Source organism: Macaca nemestrina, chromosome 5, assembly GCF_043159975.1.
Source record: "Macaca nemestrina isolate mMacNem1 chromosome 5, mMacNem.hap1, whole genome shotgun sequence".
NCBI lineage: Eukaryota > Metazoa > Chordata > Mammalia > Primates > Cercopithecidae > Macaca > Macaca nemestrina.
The window spans coordinates 101,344,218-101,360,664 of record NC_092129.1 but is presented as its reverse complement, the minus strand read 5'-3'; the positions used below and the strand labels follow the sequence as shown (position 1 = coordinate 101,360,664).

The 16,447-nt window shown below is 38.1% G+C and overlaps 1 long non-coding RNA gene and 1 pseudogene across 1 annotated transcript in view; one reads left to right on the top strand and one right to left on the bottom strand.

Moving 5' to 3' along the window:
• LOC139363160 (uncharacterized) overlaps window positions 1-16,447 on the top strand; it is a 176,072-nt gene that overhangs the window by 118,630 nt on the left and 40,995 nt on the right. The gene's annotated exons all lie outside the window — the stretch shown is intronic.
• Window positions 354-869, bottom strand: LOC105496717 (small ribosomal subunit protein eS10-like; annotated as a pseudogene).

Sequence of the window (16,447 nt, the reverse complement as noted above, 5' to 3'; positions counted from 1 at the left end):
TCGAGAACAGTTCTCAATTTTATGCTTCTATAGATTCATTTGTAAATAAACTGTTGAGCAATGATGCCCCATTTATTCATCAGCATTAGGGAACAAACTGTTCTGTAGAAGTCAGTTCCCCAGATATTGCAGGACTTGCAACAGCCACAGATTTTAAAAAATTTTTCAACTTCTTTAATGGGAAATTATTTAAATTACATTACTCAGATCCTTGGCTTCTTCAACATTCCAATTCAGAATTACGATATGAGATAGCAAAACTATGTGTGCAAAGGCTCCTGGAACATGGGCTCTGGACAAGCGGTGTCCCAGTCTTAGTTCAAGTAGAAAGTAGCTATGACCTTGAAGGTCATTTATCCTTCTGGTCCATAAATATATAAATATATATATATAAACTGGAATTCGGTTGCTGACCCAGCCCCAGCCTTGGCTTTCTTGTCGGCACCAGGTGGCACAGCACTCCGTCTGTAGGTACCTCTGTCAGCTTCCCCTCTTGTGAGTCTCGCAGGTCGCTCACCCTCCAGACCTTTAGGCCGAGGCCTGCCAGTCTCTGGACGGCTACGTCGTAGGATGGCAGCCACAATCTCTGGGGGCAGATGAAGGTAATCATGGAGATACTGGATACCCTCATTGGTAAGGTACCAGTAGAAATGTCTCCAGGCAAACTGTTCCTTCACGTAGCCCTGGGACTTGAGAGACTACATGGCCTTCATGACATGAAGGTTGGGCACATTCTTGTCTGCCAGCTCCGGGTGCTTAGACATGTGGACATCCTTCTTGGCCACCATGACTCCCTCCTTAAAAAGGAGTTCGTAAATGGCAATCTGGTTCTTCTTAGGCATCAACATCTCGGTGGCTACAGGGTCCGGGGCTGGGGCTGGAAAGCCATACTTTTTAAAAATATACAACTGTATATAAAAGTATGGGGAAAATGATCTCATTCACACGTGCACATGTTTTTCTTTGATGGGTAATAAGAAGTTGAATAAGTGGGTAAAAGGGATTTTAGCATTCTAAAGTTATATTTATGATAACCAGAACTTATTCATTCTGTGTGTAATTAAGCATAAATACACTTTTATCAACCATTGCTCCATTGATTCCACTTTTAAGAACTGTATTGCTGTATAATCAATGTGTGATAAACTGTACAATTTAACAAGTTTGAGCATTTGTATATGCTAATAAAGCTGTCACCACAGTCAAGATGGTGAAGATATCCATCATTCCCAGTAGTGATCTCTTGCTCCAGTACATTTCCTTCTTCCCACCCATCTTCCCTCCATCAGCAACTGCTGATTGGATTTCTGTCACTATATATTAGTTCACATTTTCTAGAATTTTAAATAAATGAAACAAAACTGTATATACTCTTTTTTTAGTCTGGATTTTTTTGTTTTGCATAATTATTTTGAAATTCATCTATGTTGTATTTATCAATAGTTCATTTCTTTTTATTAATAAATAGTAATTTATTGCATGGATCTGCCAGTTTGTTTACCCATTAACTCCATTTGTCTGTTGATGGGCATTAGGGTTGTGCCAGTTTTTGACTATTACAAATAAGGTTATTGTGAACATTTGTGTGTAAGTCTTTGTATGAACTTTTGCTTTCATTTCTCTTGGGTAAATATCTGGAATAGAATACCTGGCTCCTGTGATAGGTATATATTTAATTTTTTAGCAAACTGACTATTTTCCAATATAATTGTGCCATTTTGCATTCTCAGCAGCAGTGTATGAGAATTCCAGTTCCTCCACATCCTTATCAGCACTTAACATGGTCAGTCTTCTTAATTTAGCCATTCTGATGAAAGTGCAGTAGTCACAGCACTTTGGGAGACCAAGGCGGGCGGATCACAAGGTCAGGAGATCAAGACCATCTTGGCTAACATGGTGAAAACCCGTCTCTACTAAAAATACAAGAAATTGTGTTGGTACTCCAACTTTTTAAATATGTTTCCATTTTATTTTGGCTGTTCTATGTCCTTTACATTTCTATCTTAACTTTAGAATAAGGTTGTCAGTTAAAAAATAAAAACAAAAATAAAAATAAACCCTGCTGGAATTTTGATTGGGATTACATTGAATATATAGGTCAACTTGACAAGAATTGACATGTTAACAATATCAAGTCTTCTCTCCTATGAACACAGTATAAATCTATATTTATATAGTTTCTCTTTAATTTCCCTTAGTAATGTCTTCTAGTTTTCAGTGTACATGTCTTGCATATATTTTGTCAGATTTATTTCTAAATAGTTCATATCTTTGATGGTATTGTAAGTGGAATTATATTAATTATTCCAATTTTCAATATTTCCTTACTATGCAGTTGATATTTGTATCTTGAGTTTGTATATTGTAACGTAGTGAATTCTAGTAGATGTTTTTATAGATATTATTAGGATTTCTACAGACAAACCTATGTCATCTACAAGTAGATAATTTTCTACTTCCTTTTCAATCTGGACATCTTTTGTTTCTTTTTATTGGCTTATTGAATTGACTAGAATCTTCCCTACAATTTTGACTAGATGTGGACATCTTTGCTTTATTCCTGATCTTGGGAGGGGAAAGCATTAAGTATCACATTGTAGGTTTTTCATAAAGGTCCTTTATTAAGTTGAGAATGCTACCTTCTATCTCTAGTTTGATGAGAGCAAATTTATTTTTAAATAACAAATGGATGTTGGATTTTATCTATTTTTGTGTGTCTGTTTAAAGGATCATATGGTTTTCTTTTTTAGTTTGTTAACATTATGGATTACATGGACTGATTTTGAATGTTAAAACTACTTTGCATTTCTGGGATAAACCACAGTTAGTCTGGAATTATTATCTTTTTTCTATACTGTTTGATTCTATATGCTAAAATGTTAACAACTTTTTGTCTTTGTGTTCATGAGGAATAAATTTGTAGATTTTTTGTGATGTCTTTGTTCTACAAGGTAATGTTGGACGTATAGAACTAAATATTTAGCAGAATTCAGTAATAAAGTAATCTGGGCCTGAGGTTTTTTTGTGTGTGAAAAGGCTTTTAACTACAAAGTCAATTTCTTTAATAGATATAGAGGCAGTTAGAAAGTTTATTTCTTCTTATGTAAGCTTTGATATTTTTTGTTCCTCAAGGGATTTGACCACTTCATATAAGTTGTCAAATTTATTAGCATAAAGTTATCCATAATATGCCTTCATAATCTTTTAATATCATAGAATCTGTAGTATTGACAACTCTTTCATTCTGAATATTGGTAATTTGTGCCCTGTCTCCCTTTTTTATCCTGATCGAATAGGTCTGCATAGAGGTTTATTATCTATATTAATCTTCTTAAGAAAAGCAGGTTTCAATGATTTTCTCTAATCTGCTTTTTATTTCATTGGCTTACCCGCTGATCTTCATTATCTTATTTCTTCTGCTTACTTTGAGGTTAATTTTTTCTTGCTTTTTCTAGTTTTTGTGGACAGAAACTAAGGTTGTCACTTTGAGATCTTTCTTGTAATACAGTCATATTTTAATGTTTCTTTTCACACCTAAAATTTTTTATTGGGTGCCAGACATTGTGAATTTTATCTTTTTGGGTGCCGGATATTTTTAAATTCCTGTAAATATTTTTAAGCTTTGTTGTGGAAGGTAGTCAAGTGACTTGGAAACGGTTTGATTCCCTCAGATTTTGCTTTTAAGATTTCTTACGTGGGGCAACAGCAGGATTTATTCTGGATATAATTATTTTGCACCGGAGACAAGAATTTTCTGAGTCCTGTACTCAATGCCACATAGAGGTTTTCCATTCTACAGGTGGGAATGGGCAATGGTCCTAAATGAGCTCCAGACACTGTTCCCCCTAATCCTTTTGGGTGGTTCTTTTTACTTGGCCTTGGTCAGTTTCCTTGCATGCACCTGCTGATGAGCACTCTGCTGAATACTCAAGGGCAGCCCTCTGAGGCTCTTGCCAGTTTTCTCTGCCCTCCATTACTCTGCACTGTGAACTGTAGCCCTCTGTCTCTCCAAATTCTCATATCAATTTTCCCAACTCAGGGAGTTTGCTGGGTTCTGCTTATATTCCCTCTTTTTGCATCACAGGCTGGAAACTCCCTCAAGCCTGAAAGCCAGGGCAAACATGAGGCTTACCTTACTTGTTTCCTGTCCCAAATGAATCATTCACCTTCCTTGCTTTATGTCCAATATCTTGAAAAGTGTTAATACATTTTGTCTGATTTTTTAATTGTTTCAGCAAGAAAGGTAAATCTGACCCCTGTTACTCTATGTTGGCTAGAAGAGGAAGATATAAATATACTTTAAAAAAAAACATAAACTGACCTAAAAATTAGTTCATACTAAGAACCAGCAATCTTTGAGTCATAGGTTTTACTCTATTTACCTGCATTTTGTGCCTCTCTGTCTCTGGTAAGACTAGATTCCTCATTATTAAGCCCAGGTGTGGCCTTTGAACATGCACCAGTGGAATCTGAGTGGAACTATCATGTCTCTTCTGAGCAGAAATTTTAAGAGTCAGGCTGAAGTTTGCCATGTTCTTTTTTGCCTCTGTCACAATGACTGCCCATGTTTCAGATGGAGGCTGCTCCTGCAGTGTATTAGTCAGGGTTCCCTAAAGGGACAGAACTAATAGGATAGATATATACATGTACAGTGGGGTTTATTAAGTATTAACTACATGATTGCAAGTTCTCATAATAGGCTGTCTGAAAGCTTGAGGAACAAGGACAGCCAGTCCAAGCCTCAAAACTGAAGAACTTGGAATCCGATATTTGAAGACAGGAAGCATCCAGCACAAGAGAAAGATGTAGGCTGGGAGGCTAGACCAGTCTCGACTTTTCATGTTTTTCTCTCTGCTTTATATTCCCGGGAAGCTGATTAGATGGTGCCCACCAGATTAAGGGTGGGTCAGCCTTCTCCAGCCCACTAACTGCAATGTTAATCTCCTCTGGCAACACCCTCACAAACACACCCAGGATTAATACTTTGTATCCTTCAATTCAATCAAGTTGACATTCAGTATTAACCATCACATTCAGCTTGACTCCCCATGTAAAGTAGAACTCAGATGACCTAGGGTGGACTCAAGCCTTTTTGTTTCAAGCTACATAGCCTAGCCTGTCTAATACATACTATAAGGGAGGCACTAGTTTTAGTTTCCAGATCATTAAATGGTTAATTCTATCTAATTCTAACTCTTATACCATGTTACCTTAAGGGAGAGCCAAGGTTTCTTAAAAATTTTCATTGAGTGCCTATTGCATGCTGGAATTGTGATAGGCTTTGACAACCTAAAGATAAGAACAAAAAAAGATACATTATGTTCCCTCAAAAATCCACAATCTAAAGGTACCCAGTCTAGTGAACAGACATTTACAATTAATGGAGTATGTTTTAATTGGGGTGAACAAGACATGCTGTGGGAGATCTTTGGGAACCTTCACCCAATCTGTGATAATTAGTGCAGGCTTTCCAGGGGCGGAACTGCTGGGATGAGTCTAAGGGAAACTGAGGAGTCAGCCTTCTAGAGAAAGAAGACAAAAGAAGCAGTGCTGGCAGAGGAAGCAGCTTGTGGAGTGGCTGAGTGGCACATGTAGGCTTGGCACACCTGAGAAGTTCACTTTGTTCTAGACACCAAATAAGAAATGAGGCAGATAGAGGAACACTTCTCCCTTTGAGTCATCTCACAAATCTAGTTCACTTTTACAAGTAGTTATTGACTGTAGCACCTATTAGGACAAAGGCAACTGAGAGGAGACATCTATTTTCCTGAGTCTCAGAGTCCTGGCCTTCTGAAAACAATAGCCAAATAGGAACAGTAAAGAGCTATGCCTGCCAATCTATAAGCCTGCAAGGGTGTAGAATATAGGCAGAAACAAAGAAGGAGCCAACACTTTCTGGAGGGAAGGAGTAGTTTCAGAAAAGATTGTGTACAGGTGATATATTAATATGCTAGGGCTGCCATAACAAAGTACCATAGACTAGGTGGGTTAAACAACATAAATGTATTTTCTCACAGTTCTGGAAGCAGAAGTCCAAGATCAAGGTGTTGGTATGTTTGGTTCCTTCTGAGACCTCTCTCCTCGGCTTGTAACTGGCTGCCTTCTTGCTGTGTCCTCACATGGTTGTTCCTCTGCATGCTCATGTGTGTGTCCTAAGCTCCTCTTCTAATAAAGCATACCAGTCATATCGGATTAGGGCACACCCATAGGATCTCATTTTGCTTTAATTAATTTTCTCTCTCTCTTTTTCATTTTTTTAATTTAATTTAATTTTATTTTATTTTTGAGGCTGAGTCACTTTCTGTAGCCCAGGCTGGAGTGCAGTGGTGCGATCTTGGCTCAACGCAGCATTCACCTCCCAGGTTCAAGTGATTCTCAAGCCTCAGCCTTCCAAGTAGCTGAGACTATAGGCATACAACACCATGTCCAGTATTTGTTTGTTTGTTTGTTTTTGTATTTTTAGTAGACATGGGGTTTCCCCATGTTGCCAAGGCTGGCCTTGAACTCCTGAGCTCAATCTGCCCACTTTTGCCTCCCAAAGGGCTAAGATTACAGGCATGAGCCACCGTGTCTGACCTAATAATCTCTTTAATGACACTATCCCCAAATATAGTTACATTCTCAGGTCCTAGGATTAGGGCTTCAACATATGAATTTTGGGACACAATTCAGCCCATTACAGGTGACATGATCAGAGCCTTGATAGATGAATATGTATTTTTAGACAGACAAGTGATGAAAAGGAGCTTTAGAGAGAAGAAACAGTGTTAGCAAGGGCAATGGGGAAGGGAACTACGTCATTTTATACAGCTGCCCGTAGAGTGAATGGAGCCAGAAAAGATGAAAATGAGGCAGTAAGTAGGACCTTGCAAGTCTAAATAAGGCCTTTTGATTTTATTTTGTAGAATTTGTTCTTATCTTTGGCCTTACAATAGAATCCCTAGGGATTTAAGAAAACAACAACAACAAATATACTACTCTCAGTCTAACCAATTCAACCTGGATATGGAGTAATGGTATTTCAAAAATATCTCCCTAGGTATTCTAACATGTAACCAAGGTAGGCGCCGCAGCTGTAGAGACTAGAGATGGAGGAGACAGATGAGATTGGATTTGTGTTTAGGAAAAAGGGCTGGAAGGGTATGAGCCTTTGGGGTACAGAAATCAGTTTGCAGGCACTGTTGCAAAGGTTGGTGGGTTGGAACAACACAGTGATGAGAGTGGGAAAGGGACAACATGGGATGTTAATAATGTAGAAGAGAAAGAACTTGATTCCTAATTCAATGCAGGGCATAAGAAAATGGGGATGTTTGTGAAGATTCTTGCATTTCTGGCATGAGTTGTTGGGTGGAGGGCAATTCAGTTCATAACTATAACAACAGAAATGCAGGAAGAAGATACAATTTTAAGGGAATGACAATAGGCTCATCTTTGGATTTGTTGGGAGTTTCTTGTGATGAAGTACAGGATGCACTGGTACATACAAATCTGGGCTTAGGAGAGAAATCTGAACTAAAGGCAAACATTTTGGGATCATCAATATGTGACTAATAGTTGAAGCCATGGAGGTGATGAGATGGCCAAGGAGAAAAGAGAGCTGAGGACAGTCCCCTAGGAATACAAATGCTTGAAGAAGGCTGGGAGGACAATACCAGCAAGAACCAGAGAACAGTGATAAATAAACCGAGAGAGAGAGAAGTCAGTAAAGGTGAATGCCTCAGAAAAATGAAAAACATAAGGATTGACAAGAGCCCATTGGACCTGTTAATTGAGAGAGATTTGGTGGTATTTGCTCCACAGAGTTAGTGAAGCAATAGGGGCCTAACCTTACCTGCAGGTTAATGGTGAATGGACTCTGAGGGAGTGTATTCAGGGAACATAAATTATTTTTTGGTGGAAGAACATGAGCCCTGGGGATGGGAAGACTGTTAGAAAAATTGCAGCCAAAGTTTAGAGGTCATGAGTTAAAAGGGCAAGTGTAATGAGAGGAAGGGAGTGAGAAAGTCAAAGTGGGGAGAGTTGTAAATACAGTTGGATACATAATAAAGTTTATGATTGCAGAGTTGCATGAGGTTCAGGCAAAGATAAGATGCAACAAAGCATCTTGGAAATGTACTGTTGAAATGAAGAGGAAGAGGTTCATGAATTTGGAAGCTAAGTTGATTAGATCAACCACACAGAGTGCTTTTGATAAGAGGAAAATTTGGGGCAAGGGGAGTGAAAGACTGACAGGCAAGTGCTAATATAGTTCATGGAGATGCAGATGATATCACTGGTTTGGGGGATATCAGAGGAGGGCCCAGGTGCTTAGGGAGGGGAAGGGGTGGTCCTGGAAGTCTTGGATAATGGAATAGTAATCAGCCATCTGTAGACAGCTGATAAGCTTTCAGTAAAAACAAAACAAAACAAAACAAAACAAAACAAAAAACAGCAACCACAATGACAAAGCAGGAAACATACATTCAAAGAATCGGCTCTCATATATATTAGTAGTTCTGAGTTGCTGCATTGAGCAGTGAGAGAAAAGAAGGAATATGAGGGTAGAGAGGTGGAAAAGAGTTAGATTTTGTAGGTGCTTGTAGGTTATGGGAAGGATTTCTGTCTTTCATCTTACATCAGGGGGACTATCATATGGTGTAGGCAGGAAGGTGACATTATCAAATTTGAGTTTTACAGAAGTCTTCTTGGGACCTTGTGGAGGATGCACTGTTACGGAGGCAACTGGTGGAGACAAATTTGGAAACAAATTGCATAAACCCAGGTGAGAGTCTAGAATTAATCAGTGGTGGCTGTGCTGAAGAAGAGGCAACAGACTTATCAGACAAATACAATTGATGTGGTTATAAGGAGTAAGAGATCTAGACAGAAACCAAGCTTCCTCCTGTGTCTGCCAGTCATCAACTATATATGCTTAGGCAAAAATTTTATTCAGCATCTATTATATGTCAGGTTGTTGAGATGAGGCAGAGAACAAACAGATATGTAACTTACATTGTAAGTAACAAACTAAAGCCTAGAAGGGTCCATAAAGAAGAAATACTTGGAGAAAAAGCAATAGGAGGAAAGAGGAAGAAAGGGAAAAGGAGGAAGCAGAGGCCCTCCTTCTTAAGAAACACATGATATGTATCACCGACCCCACAGAAATATAAACTACCATCAGAGAATACTATAAACACCTCTACACAAACAAACTAGAAAACCTAGAAGAAATTGATACATTCCTGGACACATACATTCTCCCAAGACTAAACCAAGAGAAGTTCAATCCCTGTATAGACCAATAACAGGCTCTGAAATTGAGGCAATAATCAATAGCCTACCAACCAAAAAAATTCCAGGACCAGAAGGATTCACAGCTGAATTCTACCAGAGGTACAAGGAGGAGCTGATACTATTCCTTCTGAAACTATTCCAATCAATAGAAAAAGAGGGAATCCTCCCTAACTCATTTTATGAGGCAAACATCATCCTGATACCAAAGCCTGGCAGAGACACAACAAAAAAAGAGAATTTTAGACCAATATCCCTGATGAACATCGATGCAAAAATCCTCAATAAAATACTGGCAAACCGAACCCAGCAGCACATCAAAAAGCTTATCCACCATGATCAAGTGGGCTTCCCCCCTGGGTTGCAAGGCTGGTTCAACATACACAAATCAATAAACGTAATCCAGCATATAAATAGAGCAAAGACAAAAACCACATGATTATCTCAATAGATGCAGAAAAGACCTTTGACAAAATTCAACAGCCCTTCATGCTAAAACCTCTCAATGAATTCGACATTGATGGAACGTATCTCAAAATAATAAGAGCTATTTATGACAAACCCACAGACAATATCATACTAACTGGGCAAAAACTGGAAGCATTCCCTTGAAAACTGGCACAAAACAGTGATGCCCTCTCTCACCACTCCTATTCTGCATAGTGTTGGAAGTTCTGGCCAGGGCAATCAGGCAAGAGAAAGAAATGAAGGGTATTCAATTAGGAAAAGAGGAAGTCAAATTGTCCCTGTTTGCAGATGACATGATTGTATATTTCGAAAACCCCATTGTCTCAGCCCAAAATCCCCTTAAGGTGATAAGCAACTTCAGCAAAGTCTCAGGATACAAAATCAATGTGCAAAAATCACAAGCATTCTTATACACCAATAACAGAGAACCAAATCATGAGTGAACTCCCATTCACAACACTTTCAAAGAGAATAAATTACCTAGGAATCCAACTTACAAGGGATGTGAAGGACCTCTTCAAGGAGAACTACAAACCACTGCTCAATGAAATAAAAGAGGACACAAACAAATGGAAGAATATTCCATGCTCATAGATAGGAAGAATCAATATCGTGAAAATGGCCATACTGTCCAAGGTAATTTATAGATTTGATGCCATCCCCATTAAGCTACCATTGATTTTCTCCACAGAATTGGAAAAAACTACTTTAAAGTTCATATGGAACCAAAAAAGAGCCCGCATTGCCAAGTCAATGCTAAGCCAAAAGAACAAAGCTGAAGGCATCATGCTACCTGACTTCAAACTATACTACAAGGCTACAGTAACCAAAACAGCATGGTACTGGTACCAAAACAGAGATATAGACCAACGGAACAGAATAGAGCCCTCAGAAATAATACCACACATCTACAACCATCTGATCTTTGACAAACCAGACAAAAACAAGAAATGGGGAAAGGATTCCTTATTTAATAAATGGTGCTGGGAAAACTGGCTAGCCGTAAGTAGAAAGCTGAAACTGGATCCCTTCCTTACACCTTATACAAAAATTAATTCAAGATGGATTAGAGACTTAAATGTTAGACCTAATACCATAAAAACCCTAGAAGAAAACAGGCAATACCATTCACGACATAGGCATGGGCAAGGACTTCATGTCTAAAACACCAAAAGCAATGGCAACAAAAGCCAAAATTGACAAATCGGCTCTAATTAAACTAAAGAGCTTCTGCACAGCAAAAGAAACTACCATCAGAGTGAACAGGCAACCTACAGAATGGGAGACAATTTTTGTAATCTACTCATCTGACAAAGGGCTAATATTCAGAACCTACAAAAAACTCAAATACATTTACAAGAAAAAAAAAAACCCATCAAAAAGTGGGCAAAGGAAATGAACAGACACTTCTCAAAAGAAGACATTTATGCAGCCAACAGACCCATGAAAAAATGCTCGTCATCACTGGCCATCAGAGAAATGCAAATCAAAACCACAATGAGATACCATCTCACACCGGTTAGAATGGCAATCATTAAAAAGTCAGGAAACAACAGGTGCTGGAGAGGATGTGGAGAAATAGGAACACTTTTACACTGTTGGTGGCACTGCAAACTAGTTCAACCATTTTGGAAGACAGTGTGGAGATTCCTCAAGGATCTAGAACTAGAAATACCATTTGACCCAGCCATTCCATTACTGGGTATATACCCAAAGGATTATAAATCATGCTGCTATAAAGACACATGCACACGTATGTTTGTTGTGGCACTATTCACAATAACAATGACTTAGAACCAACCCAAATATCCATCAATGACAGACTGGATTAAGAAAATGTGGCACATACACACCATGGAATACTCTGCAGCCATAAAAAAGGATGAGTTTGTGTCCTTTGTAGGGACATGGATGCAGCTGGAAACCATCATTCTCAGCAAACTATTGCAAGAACAGAAAACCAAACACAGCATGTTCTCACTCATAGGTGGGAATTGAACAATTAGAACACTTGGACACAGGAAGGGGAACATCACACACCAGAGCCTATTGTTGAGGTGGGTAGGGAGGAGGGATAACATTAGGAGATATACCTAATGTAAATGAGGAGTTAATGGGTGCAGTACACCGACATGGCACATGCATGCATATGTAAGAAACCTGCACATTGTGCACATGTACCCTGGAACATAAAGTATAATAATAAAAAAAAGAAACACATGTTATAATTTTCTTGATTTACTGCCCTACATCCCAATATTTATTTAGAAATATATAACCTTTTTTTAAAGTCTTTTGTTTTTCAGATATTTTCCAAAGTTCTTAAGTGTATTCAAAATAGTGTTTAGATAATCCTTGGCTGACAAGTGTCAATTATTAATTTATCACTGTCATTATCACTTGTGTTGTAGTTGTTTACTTTTCGGCTAGTCGAATGGAAATATTACCATAAACAATAGGAAGGTTGGAATAAAAGGTTTAATGAGAGTTATCTCTTTAAGGAATTACCCTATATAGAGGAAAGGAGAAAGCTGACTGTGATCTATTGGTACTGTCAATAATCCTAATTCCTGCCCTACTCAGGGAAACAAAGCATAATATATCTTATTGATCACATGGACAGTGAAGGACAACATGACAAGTGGCTCAAACATTGTTCAGTTTTGGAGTAAATTTCTACAACTTTATAAAGTAAGAAAGGAGCTAGAACACATGTAAAATTGATGAATTTCTAGATAGTCTTTTTTACATCAAATATAGAAATCCATCCTTGAAGAAATATGATTAGGATTTGCAAATAATTCACAGGAGTCAAGCAATTTGAAACAGGGTCCCTCTTTTAGAATTGTAGATGTTCTGACTCAGAAATGAAACTAAAACTTGAGCCAAATATTTGTTTGAGGAAATTCCTTCCTGTTTTCACAATAGCCCCCCATACACATTAAAACTATGAAGGATAATCTCTCATCACAGGGAAACTTAAATAACGTTTCTAAATGTTTTTTAAAGTATGAACTTGTGGTGCTTTCGATGCCTCATGTAATGTTTGGTTCTCTGTGTTGGAGGTTTTCCCAGAAAGGCCAGGGTCCCAGGTAGTATTGGCATCATCCAGGAGACTCAAACTAGGCTGAGGGTTAGGGTCGAAGGATCTTCGAGGTAATTTTTAACTATATAAAAAACTTATTATTTTACACTTTCCAATTTCTCAGTATGCTGTGATCCAGCACAAGACTCATGATATTTTTGAAAACAAAAATCAAGGGGCTTACCAACTACAGCATGGGTGAATGTCACATATTGTATTTAGAGAAAGAAGATAGACACAAATAATATACATACTATATAGTTTAACTAATATGAAGTCCGGAACTGGGCAAAACTTACCTATAGTGATAGTAATCAGAAAGTGGTTGCTTCAGGTGAGGTAAAAATTGAGTGGAAGAGGCCATTGGGAAATTTTACGGGGTGATGAGCAAGTTTTATATCTTGTTTTGGGTGGTGGTTACACAAGTGGATACAGTTTTTTAGTTGTCTTCTAACTGGAAATAAATAAATAAATGTACTGTCTTCCAACTGTATATTTTATTGTATGTAAGTTCTGCCTATTTTTTAAAAATTAATGCTCATAAAAAGTTAGTGTTATAAAATGCAAGAAATATTTTATCTTATGTTAACATACAGCATGCATTAGATCAAAGCAGTCTATGATTTTAAAGTCATATTACCAATGCGTATTTTCTAAAATTCTAAGACATTAGTTGCCAAAAATATTTTTTCTTTTCTTTTTTTTTTTTTTTTTGAGACGGAGTCTCGCTCTGTCACCCAGGCTGGAGTGCTGTGGCCGGATCTCAGCTCACTGCAAGCTCCGCCTCCCGGGTTCCCGCCATTCTCCTGCCTCAGCCTCCCGAGTAGCCGGGACTACAGGCGCCCGCCACCTCGCCCGGCTAGTTTTTTTTTGTATTTTTTAGTAGAGACGGGGTTTCACCGTGTTAGCCAGGATGGTCTCGATCTCCTGACCTCGTGATCCGCCCGTCTCGGCCTCCCAAAGTGCTGGGATTACAGGCTTGAGCCACCGCGCCCGGCCTAAAATATTTTTTCTTACCTACAGTCTTGGATCCAAAATCTAGGAGCAAGCAAAATGCCAAATACTCTATATAGCATTCTATAAATCATTACTACTTATTGACATATTATTAATACAAAAAATGATTTTTTTTTTTTTTAGTTTCTAATCTTTGTATCAGTTTGCTTACTCAGGAAATATTGTGCTGTGAGAACCACTTTATCGTTCACTTTGGAGGCTTCTCTCTTGTAAGTTGGCAAACCTTGGGCATGCACTTAAGCAAATTACTGATCCCTGACTGATGTGCCCGGTGTTCACCTGGGGCAGAGAGTTCCTTTGTAATGGGTATTTTTGTACCAAGAAAACAGGGGAAACAGCTAAAGAGAAATGGGCATTGGAGTAATGAGACAGAATGTTTCAGGCACTTCTTAATTCAAGATGTGTTCTTGTTCCAACTAAAATCAAAGAGGTACAGAAAACTCTTCCCAGCATTGTACAGATGAAAGAAAGATCATTTCACAGGCTCGGGGAGAGAGTGACAGGGAGCACTCAATGCCTGCTCTTCCTCCATCATCTGTAGTCAGCTGTAGGAACTGGGTACCAAAATAAAAATAGTAAAACCATACAGACCAAAACCCTGTGTGTTTGTGGTAGAGGCCTATCTATAAACCATGAAGCAATTGCAGCCGAGAGACCTTCTGTACAATTGAAAACAGTTCTGTGACAAGATGGGACACAGAGTGGACCAGAGTAGGATACCCATGTGGACAACACATATGGAAGATGCAAAAGTGGAACAGTCGAAGAGTGCAAAGATACAGATTAGGGCAGGCAGGCAATTTGCTTCTAGCTAAGGTTTACCCTAGATTTTGATGGAAGAATTCATCATTGACATTGTGCTAACACCATAGCTTATACCTGAAGATTATTTGTTACTCTACATAGTTTACTCCACGGCATGAATTATATTATTCTTGCCTTGATTATTTATTTATCCTTATAATATGCTTTGAACTAATATAATCACTGTAGCTACCATCTGGAAGAGGACCTACTGTTGCAGCAATTTACATTTGCTGTTTTGGGCTCCAGGTAAGAATTTTTTAAAAGGAAGTAAAAGATGGAACCAAGCAATGTGTTTGTTCAGTAGGTTCTTGGCTTTCTGAGTGGAGGTATAAGGATATTGAAGGATAAGTTCGTAAATATTTCTACCAGCAGGCATTTGACCAGTTTTATATTCTTATCCTGGTTAGTAGATAAAATAAACATAGTTTGCAAGCGCATGATGGTCCTTTTCTTCACTGTCTAACACCTAATGTTGTTTTGCTAAATATGCAACTGTAAATGACTGTTTGTGTTGGCCACTGAATATATATAGAAACATGTCTTTCTAAATAAAGGCTAACTGTCTTGAGTTGACTCAGGATAAGCAGTGTAAACAGGATGGCATATAAAGTGTGAGACAATATACAGAGGACAAAGTGTGTATGAAGGTTAACTGATTAATAAAACATGTCTGGCCTTGATTTAGTTTATAAGAAACTTAAGACATTTATCAACATCTGTCTGAACCCAGTTCCAGTCTCTTGGACTCTGTTGTGCATAAGCTGATTAATAAAAGATGATGCCTTAGGAAGGAAGCTTAGATCTTTGTAAGCAATGACAAAGGAAAAGGCAGTGCTGAATCTACATATGAAAGGGAATTGTAAAAGTAAACTAGTTTACCACTATATGCCTGGCTGCCACTTCCCTATAACATTTCATCCCCCTCATATTGGCTCAAGTCTGGAAAAATAAGAAAGAATTTCAAAAATTAAGTGTGGAATTAATTTACAAGACAGATTGTAGGTTTGGAGTGTTTTTTTTTTTTTTTAAACTCTGAAATATAATCCAGTTCCCTTGTGGCTTCCTCCTCTCAGTGTTCTTAACTTTGCAGCTTTCTATGTTTGTTTTTCATTTGTGTCCTTGATCTTTTAGTCTTTCCTTCCCTCTTGGCTAGAATAAAGCACCAGTATTGAACAAGTACCTCCCTTTGCCAACTGATAAACTGTTGCCCAATAAGCATTGCCCTCATGAAAACATCAGTGCCCTATTTTCCCTCTTACACTCATTCATTCCTTTAAACACTGTCGACCTAACACATTTAAATTATATCTAGTCATTTTAGGATTTTCTCCGTATGACATTCATAACTAAGGACTTGGAGGTAAAACTGAGTATAGTAAGTGTACTAATGCCTGGTAATAAACATCTCTACCAAAGCATCCCGTTATCTCCTAGATGTCCAGGAAAAATCATTGCACAACAAACAGGAGAAGGGGATCATTTCAGGAAGAAGTACCATAAGTTAGGGAAGGAATTCAGAATCATGTTTCTCATGATTTGTATAAGAATAAATGCCTTTGTATTATTGACCAAAGAAGCCCCCAAAACTGAAGTTAGGTGGTCAGCATGTTTCATTGCTAATGGACAAATAATGAATATAGGGAAATTTGAAACTCTTTAGATCTCACATTGTTATAGGTTGTCAAAGCACTGGTTGCTCTGAGGGTAAATTTGATTATCCACAACTCAGTTACAGGGTTGTGTTCAGAGTCTAGAGAAGAGTCCAAACCAATAATTTGAGGAGGAAAATGGGTGGTTGTG